We start from the raw sequence: 11,523 nt of genomic DNA, 5'->3' as shown, positions 1-11,523 counted from the left end.
CACAAATAAACACAGTTCGCGGAAAGCTCGTGTTGTGCTTTTATTTGCTGCTCCTCTCGCCCCCTACAAAAGACGTAGCGTCCTCGTTAGGCCTTATTGAGCTCGATTTGCTTGATTCAGGGCCGCCATAATGAGATGCAGCCGACGGAGGCGCCGGAGGCGACGGAGGAACTAGTTGCTCCCCTGCTTCAGGGACGAAAGTTTCTCCCTTTCTAAAGGAACATAGGTTACAAGACCGTTCCTCCCCTAAGGGAGGAGTATCCATACCCTTTTTTTAAGAGTGCAACCCCTGTAAACTAGGGCGAAATATTCTAGCAGAGACACCACGTCGCTGAAAAGGATCAATGCGTGACAACGGCGGCTCTTCTGGTGGTGGAGATCCTGAAGTGAAATTGTGAAAAGGAATTCGGGTCCTAAATAAGTAATACAAAAACCCCGAGCACCATCATAGTTACTGACCAAGGCTCCCAATGGCCAAAAACGCTGCATGTTCTACGACTGAGTTTTTGCAGACTCAAGGTCCTGGGCTTTAGCACATTTCAGATATTGTTCCTCGTTTATAGCGCGCTCACGACGGTTTTGTATCCTTACTACCCGAATCCACAGCTTTCCCTTCCCATCTTTCGTTCGCAGTGTTTTGCGTATACATCGTGACAAATTGTACCTCGGGCTTTTTTTCTTTAGTGGCGCAGTGGGAAAACCCAATATTTGATTTGAACCTTTAGATTTGACATTCTTCAGATGACCAAATGTCATTACATTTCAGAATTAACTTCCCTAACAGATTCTTAAAGGCCGCCACAAATTATCGCGTCTTCCGGGCGGCGGCGTTCACTGGATATATTTCAAGTGATCTGACAGGAATACGTCTTTTACGTGACGCGCGAGATGACATAATATTATGTACATAATGTAGTTCTTCACTTTTGTCACTTTTTTGTGTTTTCCCACCAAAAAAGATTTTTTGTTGTTACTATTATCCAAAAAAGCGGAACTTTGATCAGTAACCATTCTTTACCAAGAACAGGAGTCCGCGGTCATACACAATATTGCCCGTCTGAAAGGTTAAACAAGTGTAAATATTTAACTCACCTCGTGCAGCGACTGAAGCGGGAACTAGTGCAAGGATGAGAATAAATCCACTGCACGTCATTTTTCTGTACTTGACTCAAGCGTTATGAGTAACTCAATTGCCAGTACAGGACTTAACCCGAGCCCCGCAATGCGGAAACAAGCACTTGTCAAAGTGATGAATATAAATTTGTATTTCATTAATCTCAGCCATAGCATCCTCTATACGGAGAAAGCCTGGCACATCGACGGCGGAGCCATAGGGCGCGCGGCCGCAGGAAAAAGGAGAGGAGGAGCGCGCCGAACGGTGACCAATATGGTAGCGCAGAGCAGAAAGGGCAGACCTAGACAGCGAGCGCTTGGGTCATGAGCGGCCGCTCCCCGAACCACGCTTCTTTTTGTGTTTTCGTCACCGTCGTTTTCGTACTCCGGGAGAAACGGGCGCGGCGATTCGAAAGGGCGCAGGGAGAAACGGGAAAAGATGGACGTGGAGTTTCTCCTCTCCACGATAGCGACAAGAAAAGAGAGAGAAAAAAAAAGATTGTTTCTGCGTTTGGCCGCTCGCTCTTTTGTAACGCTAGCAGGCAAGGTTCTCTCCGCTCTCGTTTCTCCGCCCCTCCTTTCCCATTTACGGCGGCCGCCTTTCACGCGACGCGCCAGGCTTTCTCCGTATAGAGGAGGCTATGTCTCAGCAGGAGGTAGCAGCACCCTTTTAAAACACCCGACATGCCTTAGAAATATGCACCAGATAAATGTCTTGTGTGATATTTGCAACCATCTATTCAGCACTATTGTATTGGATGTGGCCAAGATTAGGGCGCATTTCCGATTTGGACATGACATTGCTTCTAGCAAGAATTGTGACACATATAAGTATCTACATGTGAGCTACATCGTTTCGAGAGGGTTGATGTTGTTTTAGTTGTCCTGAGATTGCTTTCTTTTCCTGTGACTTGCTCGCAAACACAGCTCGAGCTATTGATATAAACATTCTCGTAAACATTCCCACAGAGTAAAAAACGGGTATCCGGCGCAACAGGTCGACCGGAAAAGCGCTGACAGACCACTGAGCACTCATTGAAGAAAGAAAAGCAGCCAAAGGAACCAACACGAACAAGTCAAAAACAAATGCACGGCAAAGTCTTTTGTGGATGTTTCTTTTTAGCAGCTGCGCCGAATTATTATTGGTTGTACCAATGCTTTATAGTAAGAGATATCTTCCACGAACTTTAAAACACTGTTTTCCCTATGACAGACTACCGAAGAGAAGATCGAACACTTGGATTCTTAGTATGTTCAGAGGTGGTCAACGGCCAAATTATTACCTTCAATATGTAGGCTATATAAGGCTCTGGAGCAGTCAACGGAGTGTGAATCAAGTGTTCAGTGCTTTATGCTGTTTGTGTTTGTCTTTGTTTCTAATGTGCAGTTGTGGGATGGGTATGTAGCAGTACCGTCATACACCTTAAGGACACCATTCACTAATAAAACCAAATTAATATAAAAAAAAAACGAATTGTGTAGCCGGTTTTAATACACAGATGGAATCTTGAGGGTGAAGGAATTTTCACTATATTTAAAATATTTCCTGCTTGATGTTTATGATATTTTTTTAATACCTTACACGCATATGTCGAATGTGGACAAAATGGTACGGATTGAATATAAAGTTAATGTGCATACTCAATATATTTCAACTATATTTCAAGTACGGCCTCTTTTTGCCAAGGGCCCAAATCTGCGCTTGATTGTCCTGCAGACCTGCCCGCAGATCGCTACCAGGAGCAATTTTGGATACCCAGCTTCCTGTAGTCCCGAGACCTGTGTTTTAAAACTTTGCTCGGCTTGATGGTGAGAGGTCTTCTTTAGGGCGGATATGAGGGCTGTGGTGGCATACTCGTTTTGCATTCTTGGAGTGGTCTGTATGGTCTTTTCTTTATGTGAATGTTTTTTTTTTTCTAGTTCAACTGGGCCTTACCCGATGATCCTCATGAAGGTCGCCAGAGAAAGTCCCCGGACTCCATGGCGGGGCCTGCACGTAGGTGCTGGAAGTCGGTGGTGTTCCGTCTTGCTGCGACGTGGTATTCATCGTGGCCGCAGTCCTTCTTGGCTCCGACGGTCGAGAGGGGAATTCCTGGGGCAAGCCTTGGGCACGAAGGCTGGTCCAGGATTTAAGTTCGTCAACGGGGATAACCTTTCGTGGACTTGAAAACGATGGAGCCAGACAGATCTCCTGAGGGGTACGTTTCACGGGCCGAAAACGCGGTACCCCGCGACTCCGCCAAAATGTCACGAATGGCAGATGATGAGGCAACGAATGAATGCGGTAACTAAACGTTTAATGGGGCAAACTTGTGTTCAAAACAAAGCAGAAAAAGGTTAACGTCGCAGGCATCGAAGGCGGCATAACAGCAGGACCGAGCGCTGGGGTGAGACTGATTGCGGTTTGCCACGCGGAGCCCCTTATGCACACGCACGGGCTTCTGAAACAATCGGCCTAGAAAGTTCGGCGCGTAGAACATTCCATCCTTGAATAAACAACAGTGTTCACGAAGTCACTAGAACGCGACAATTACAGAAACAAGAAAAAAATTACGTCCGCTCTGAGGCATCGAACCTCGGCCCTTTGAGTTGGAGCCACGTTTGGTTTTGGAGTTTGTATACATTTGGGTTTGGAGTTCGTATACTATTTTGACTGAGCAACCTTCAAGAACACCAGCCTTTAGCAAATGTATTTTTTTTTTTTAGGGTTGACGTGCTTATCGTTATCTAAGTCGAATGGGTAAATGATGACTTCTGAATGCACGCAGAACATGTAAGGTTGACTATTACCAAATATTGCAATAGATCTTGTGAGGTAATTAATGCTCTCTCTTTATACCTATTTAGTAAGATGGGAAGTTTTGGTGGACAAACTGTTGCGAGTAACAAAAGAACAAATACACGTTAGTTTAAACGAAATTTAGGAATATCTTAATTAGTTAATAACTACTCAGCTTCTATATGTCAACCTCGCGTGTCCTCATGTGCAGAGCTTCCGCGGTAGCGCCTTAACATGAACATTCCACTCTGCGTAGAGGCAAGGGACCCCATAGACTGAAGGTCGGTGAAACGAATGTATCTGCGAGAGAAGTTTTATAAAAAAAATAAACTCCTTTGGTGATTTTGCTGAGAGGATTTTTACGTTTTTAAGGTCTAGATCTGTCCGAAACGTTTGTAACTCTGTGAATATTGGTAAAGGCATTAGACATTGGTCCGGGAACATTGCAGTTTTATGGTTCTTGATATAGCACTTGTTAGAGGAAAGCACGGTAACGCCACAGCTCATCGGGAAATATTTGCCACTCATGATTTTCCTCTTTCCCTCCAGATTGTGGCGCCCACTTCGCATGGTGGACTTAAGGCTCTGTTACACTCAAACATTTAGTGTAGCGAAAAAACGCAACATGAAGGCGATTGTCATCCTTCTCAGTGTGTGTGCTTTCGTTAAATCAATCAAGCGCATTGAATGCACCGTGACCTCTCACATTAAACATGTTCTTGTTATACCTTTTGAGTATACTCTGACATATTGTGAAAGGTTATGCACTGGTCCTGTAAACAACTTGACGGAACTGACAGGTGAATTGCTTTCATTGGGCCGTCGTCTTATCTCCTATTTTCTTCTGCAATCCTCCTCGCCCGTCGCGTTTGCACGGCGGGTGAGAGCGCCACCAAAGTAGGTTACCATTACCTTTATAAAATAAGAAACGAATAAGCCAATAAACGGAGTGTGGGGAAACGTTTCACGAATAACTATTTAGGGGGTGCATTTGTCACGCTCAAATATCCGTGCACGTTTTCGACTCAAAAAGGAAACAACAAATAACGTGTTTTTTCTATGCGCCGTGTTAACGAATGTACACATCGCGACACTGCTGGCGCCAACACGTCATCGGTGCGATTTCGCATTTTACTTCTAAATAGTATTAGCGGGCACGAAACGTTATCGCTTACATTATAGACCTAAATGAGCTTTTTTTCGTAGCAGTAATAACTTGGTTTCAAAGAAAAAAGCTGGAAAAACCGGCGATCGCTTGTTCGCGCTAACAGTGTCGCGCACTGTACACAGACAGTGTTGTTGACACTGCTACATGCACATGACGCAAGAGGTTTCCTGGTGTTGATATTAGAGTCGATGTCTAGGCTGCGCAAACCGCCGCCCCATCCAAAATAATATGTCGGATACATCCATTCAGTAATCTACATGTTATCCATTCATTTGAGGAAGCAGAGTGCGACTGACGCCTCTTTGTGCCTTCTGACATCACTAATGTAATTTATATTTCATTTATTTGGCCCGGGGGGGACAGCACAAGAGGGTATAAAAACTATTTTGTTTCGCGACAAACTCGGAGGCGCCATCTATTGGGTACCCCGGCACACTTCCGGTTCACGTATATTTCCTCATCTTTTACACATCATTATTTTATCATAAGAGTGCATTGAGTCTGACAGTGCTGTTAGTGGCCATTTCCAGAAGATAGCATGTACATTTGACTTTGCAAATACTGCGAAATCTGCCATCTAGTTTGGATCCCGAAGTGGTAAGGGGCTATTTGCATACTGGGGACACAACGTCTCATCGCACGCGAGAAAGTATGACTAGACCGAAAGTCGGTACCAGAAGGACTCCAAACACCCGACATAATTCATCGTGTAAAACAATAACCATAAAACAATTTTAATATTTTGCCTGGATTCCGCAATGATTCGTGCTTTTAGGAATAATCATTGCGGTTTCCAGCACGTGGCCCTCGTCAATTAGCGAAATATTGGCGAATTGAGCTTTACAAGTGTTTGGTTGTCTTCAGTTACGTTAAAAGTTAAATCGAAGCGCAGCCAATGACACCACATGTGTCTTAGATACTACTATATGGCAGAGCCTCATTCGTTCGGCATTAATGATAGTCGGAAGAAGCTACAGTCGTTACAGGGGCAGCATTTTGACTACCACTCCTTAACATTGAGAGTTACGCAGAAAACTTACGAATCTGCTCTGGAATTACTGAGACGAGTTTGGCGGGAGAATCGCCAAGTTTGCCCTCAAATTCATGTAAGAAATAATCTTCACAATATGAGCCCTTAGTTAAAAGCAGTGCCGTATCCTTTACTGATTTTATTAACGAACATCCTCACCAATTTCTCCGTGGGTGTTTCCCTGAGGCCAGTAGTTGCAGACAACGCATGTCGTCTTTAAATAATATGAGCGGGCATAACCACATCCAACATATATGGTTGCTCTCCACACCATCTGTGTGAAATGAAATGTCTTTGAGTTGTACCGCGCGTTGTTATAATTATATTGATGTAATTCGTTGAACCAGAGCGTAGAAACTTCTTCTTCTGAAAAGAGCGAAGAAACATGTCCTTAAGATGTAGCCGTCACGCAGCTCTTCGGAAATTTGAGATATTATTTACGGAACTGATCTCTGGTGAAACCTCTTTGGTAAGCACAATATACTAGTAATGTTAAGCTCTCTACAAGATGTCTTCATGCTCTATAAGTTTGCAAGTTACAAATCAGGAAAAGCATAAGTAGGTCTAGCTATTTAATTAAGACGAAATTTAGAAACCTGAACATGAAATGAATAAATTAAAGTAGTGAACATGCCACAAGCCTTTGTAGAACTTAACTAATTTGAAAAAAGGTGGATATATCAATTATAATAATAAACACAAAAAATCAACCAAATTTCTACGAGTAGACACACGAGCTGGACAATAGCCACAAACACGCAGTAAGTCATTACATCGAAATTTTGCATATATTTGTGTATTTCTGGTTACAAATGCTTACGCATGTTTTTTTGTCACTGCGCTCGCCATTTTCGCAAAAGCAGTATCCACTGAAGAAACGAAGTTTTGCATTCGGCCGAGCGTTATTACTGTTACCTAAACCCGGGAGACTTTATTTGATGTTTCATTGAATGACTTGTTGTTTTATTTAGCTGATAGCTTAACTCACTGAGACTGCCATACTAAAGCAGTAGAATGAGTTACCTTACAGGCTTTTTGTTCCTACATTGTGAGCTTGTGCGACGTATCATCAAAGTAAGATTGTTCAAATTCATCCCATGGATATAGAAGTATGAGGCCGTAATATGCCATTCATATTGCGCTTGAGTGCTTATGTGTCAAACTGATATACTGCGTCATCTTTAAATACCGCAATAGGAAAACATTGTTCTTTGTAGACAAGATTATAGGCTTTCAGTGCAAGAATAAGACTCAATTGTGATAATATGTCATTTGTATCCTGATTGCTTTACGATATTTGATATAGTGCTCATTACCCGAACAAGACGAATGTCTGACGAATATATCTGCATATTAACACGTTACATTCTGTTTCACACCTGGATCTAGCTAAGTCGACGACGCTACAATCCCATGAAGCCAAACAAGGGGCGTTAAAAGTGCCTCGTCACGGCGCCCGTCGTCTTCCTGCCCTAGCTCTTCCCAACTCAACCACTCATGCACAAGGACTGATCCATGATCCTCCATTTTTTTATGGGCGTGAATTGTTTCAGCCGCTGTTAGCACACGCACAAAGACGACGAGGGCCATGACGACGCACTTATTGAGCTGCTTGATTGGCTACATTCTTCTGTAGTGTCGGCCTCGCTTGGACCTAGTATGGTATGGCATACAGCGGACATTGGATATCAGTCACACCAGATTTTTTTCTGGGCTTATTTTGGCGTAGATGAGGGATCGAAATATGAGGAGTTTTTTGTCTACAACGTCTACTAATTCATCACCTCCAGTTAGGCAAACAAAGCAACAAAAAGTCGCATCTGAGGAAAAATATAGCTACAACAGAATTCTTCTCGAATTCTCAGAATGAAAGCCGACGTTTGTTTGAGACGCTTAGTTTCGTTACCAAACGGAATGCTGTAAGTTTGCGACGTTTCTTTACGAGCTCAGGTAAACAGACATTGAACAAATCTTGACATATAAACCCTGCAGCAGAAGTGAAGTGCTATTTAACTGACCTGAAGGAACAAAATCGGGCTTAGTCAGTGTCATCTAGTAGATATTTTCGCCCATTCTATTGTAAGGGTCCGGTTGTGGTGGTCGATGTTCAATAACATCATATAGGGTAAGCCTTTTCGCGCACTGCTGCGCCCATGCCTGTAACTGCGTCAAGAGGAAAGAGTATTGAAGAATGCACCTAAAAGTGTTTCGTAGCAGCTGAGGTTCACATAGATAGCCCCAGTTTTCACCACAGCGATAAGCACGTTTATGAACTTATTACTATCTTGGACATTGCAACGCTCCAAGAAATATGAAGCGTTTACTTTCCCGCGTAGCAGTCGGGACAGCTGATCGCTTCAATCACCGGAGAGTGCTCGGCGTCTTAGAGCTCTGAACACATGTTTGGGCCTGTCTCCACTCATGCTGTGGGCACGGTGAAACGTCGTTTACATTGCCAGTGTGCGGAGAGCTTTAGTGAGGCGTAAACATTCGCTAAACTGCCTCCGTAGGTTGAAGCGATTGACTCTTCCAAGTGATTTGTGGGAAAGAAGCCACTCCAGTTTTTGAGGGTGAAGATTAAAGTCGATTTAATTTCTGCCTGAATCTCGTAAGTCATTTGCTGAATCATTTAGCGCGACGATGACTTTAATTTGCGCCTTTCGGTGACATCTCCGCTTTTAAAGATTTTCGCCCGTCTGTGGCACAACAGTGAATCACGTAGTGGCGAGCTCAGGGAATATTATGTCAGTAAAATACTCTGCCATGTAGAGAAGTTTCCGGTGTAGTGTTGAGTATGACGTTTTACGTGTTCTGGGCCACCTGATTGTTGTAGCATGAGTGATGTTTCTAAAGGAAGTGTTTTATTTTTGGACACATAGTTGACTAAAAATGGTGAGACTGCAGGCGAGCTAATGCAAGTTGAACATCATGGTAAACATCAAACTGGGTTTGGAAAAAGAAAACCCAAAGGAAGACAGAAAAAAAGGCAACCTCTCAACAAGCTTCAAAATATATCTCATGCACGCGCTGCATAGTATGTCTCCAATGCCTAGACTACAAACACCAGAAGCAAAACACCCCACAACAAATGGACAAAATAAAACAAGAAAGTAAAAAGAAAACACAAGACACAAACTCACATAGTTTTTAACGAGAACGGAGAAAAACCTTCGTTTGTTTTGTTTGTTTGTTTGTTTATGTGTTTATTCAGATTTTATTGTCTCCCATAACAGGGCAAAGGTCAGATATGTACTGCTGACGTGGCCTCGTTACCGCTTCAGAGTGCTCAACACAACGTAAAAAAGCACTAATGACAAACATTCAATAGTGTATAGAAAAAAAAAAGATACATCATTTGTTTACACTAGCAACAACGTAGTTGTGGTATTTAAATATATAGCAGGAGAAGGCGCTTATAAACAACTGAATTTTAACACGCATACAAAAAAATTTACACAAAAGGTCACAGTTCAGAAGAACTACCACCTTGCCGTCCTTAAACACAAGGGGTTTACAACTCAACACTGACAAACAAAATTGACCTCCGAGAAAGAACCGAACAAATGCTAAAACTGCCCTTACTCTAACAAACCACATGGCCCATAGATACACACGAACACAGTGCTAACACTTCGGAACTGCCTAGCCGGATCCGCAACCTTGTAACCATCTGAAATTTTCCTTAAAAATAAGAAAAAGAACCTAAAAGCGCAGAAATTTGTTACACTCGTCCCAAAACTGCAGACGTTACATCACTTTATTGTGTCTTTCTTTGCGTTTTCCTTTTACTAGCAGTCTCGAGTTTACCATCCTGTTTATAATTGTCCAAGCATTTTGCCTATATTGCACTACGATACCATATTTGTACGTTTTGGAGACAGACATGTCCGGTGAACTTTTAGAGTGGTCTAGTTAAATATAGTTTAGTGACTAAGTTCTCATATTCGACAACTCTGATTGACAAAGATGATGCTGTGGTTGTAGTAATAAAGGAACAATGCATTATCATATGACGTACGAGTTGGTAGAGCAATTTCCGACGTGAACAGCATAGTGAATTATTGGAAACAACAAACAAAATGCTATAAATATATTTACGTTGTAATTATAGCGGAGAGGTGGCGTCCCGCGTTGTTTTCTATAGTAGTTATGCCACTTCAGCATGTATTCCCAGAACTCAGGGTCAGCCTGCAAAAAAGATCGGAGCTTCAATCTTGATTTTTCGATTGCGCGGTGTGTGCATACCGGATCTGGGCTGACGATATTGTAATCATACATGTAAAAAATATCTAGCGGGACTAAACCCCGTCCAATCTCGAGCAAGATAACAGGTCTGCCTTCTAATTTCTAAATAACGCCTCTTGAATGATACCTCAGTTTTATAGCGTTTATTGAAAAGAATTTGTTGCGACAAATTGTGTGCAACAAAGAATATCGGGTTGTAATAATGCGATATATATTACTCGAGCGAAATGCTGGTTTTAAATAATATTGCTGTCCAAAATGACCGCACAAAAACTAAATCTTTTTTATTTTTTACGCAATATTGATCTAGGCATTGGCGCAAGCTCAGTCTCAGCCAAATTGTAGTGCTAATGGTTCGGTCCGGATGTCAAACCTTCAGGCCCAGCCGTTATCTAATTCAAAAGTTTAAAATGACTCTCTGAAAATTTAAATGGGAAAATCAAGTCTGTTTGCGGTAGTTAACGCCGTTTATTCCCATGTGTTTCTTTCTTCCTCGACCATAATTTTATAAAATAAAAGTGTTTAACATTATCTTGTGATTTCTGAAATAAATAACGGTTAGTTCGGAAGCTTTGGCACCTAGTGCGGACCGCTAGAGCGACACTTGGGCGGGGAGCAAGCGTCTGGGGATGCAGAGTTTAATTTTAAGGTGAAACTAACACTGCACAGCTTTTTCAGTGACAGTTCTTATTTTTTGGCTGATGCTATTTAATTAAAATACTGGTGGCAAAAATGTAAATTATGCGTGCAATTTTATGACTCAATAGTTACATCTTCAACATCACCCTTTCCCGCTCTCATACTAGCACACGCATTATGTATTGGTGAAACAGTGCTGCACGTCACCATCTGACAACCCTTTCAGCATACCTATGTGTTTCTTTTTTACCTTGTTTTACAGTTTGTTTATTGCCCTTTTTATTTTCTGTTGCGGGGGAATTGGCATCTGCATCTATGTTTGATTACATCTGATTAGCTTTTCCAGCAACTCAAGTTTATTTAATCGTCATTTCGTAAAGACAGCGCAATTGTCTTTCCGGCTATTTTCATCCTCCTGATTGAGGTTTTTGGGCACCAGATATTAGCGCAGACTTTGCGAATGATCACTTGATCATGTAAAAATTGTCGTATAGTCTTTTTATCAATGTGAACCAGATCAGCAATCAAACGATGCAAACAATGCTAACG

The 11,523-nt window shown here is 42.3% G+C and overlaps 1 pseudogene; it reads right to left on the bottom strand.

Moving 5' to 3' along the window:
• Nucleotides 1–6,232: 6,232 nt before the first annotated feature.
• Nucleotides 6,233–10,254, bottom strand: LOC120843798 (annotated as a pseudogene).
• Nucleotides 10,255–11,523: the final 1,269 nt, after the last annotated feature.

Source organism: Ixodes scapularis, unplaced genomic scaffold (assembly GCF_016920785.2).
Source record: "Ixodes scapularis isolate PalLabHiFi unplaced genomic scaffold, ASM1692078v2 PGA_scaffold6__148_contigs__length_123643588, whole genome shotgun sequence".
NCBI lineage: Eukaryota > Metazoa > Arthropoda > Arachnida > Ixodida > Ixodidae > Ixodes > Ixodes scapularis.
The sequence above is the reverse complement of the archived record's forward strand: the minus strand, read 5'-3'. Positions and strand labels throughout refer to the sequence as shown.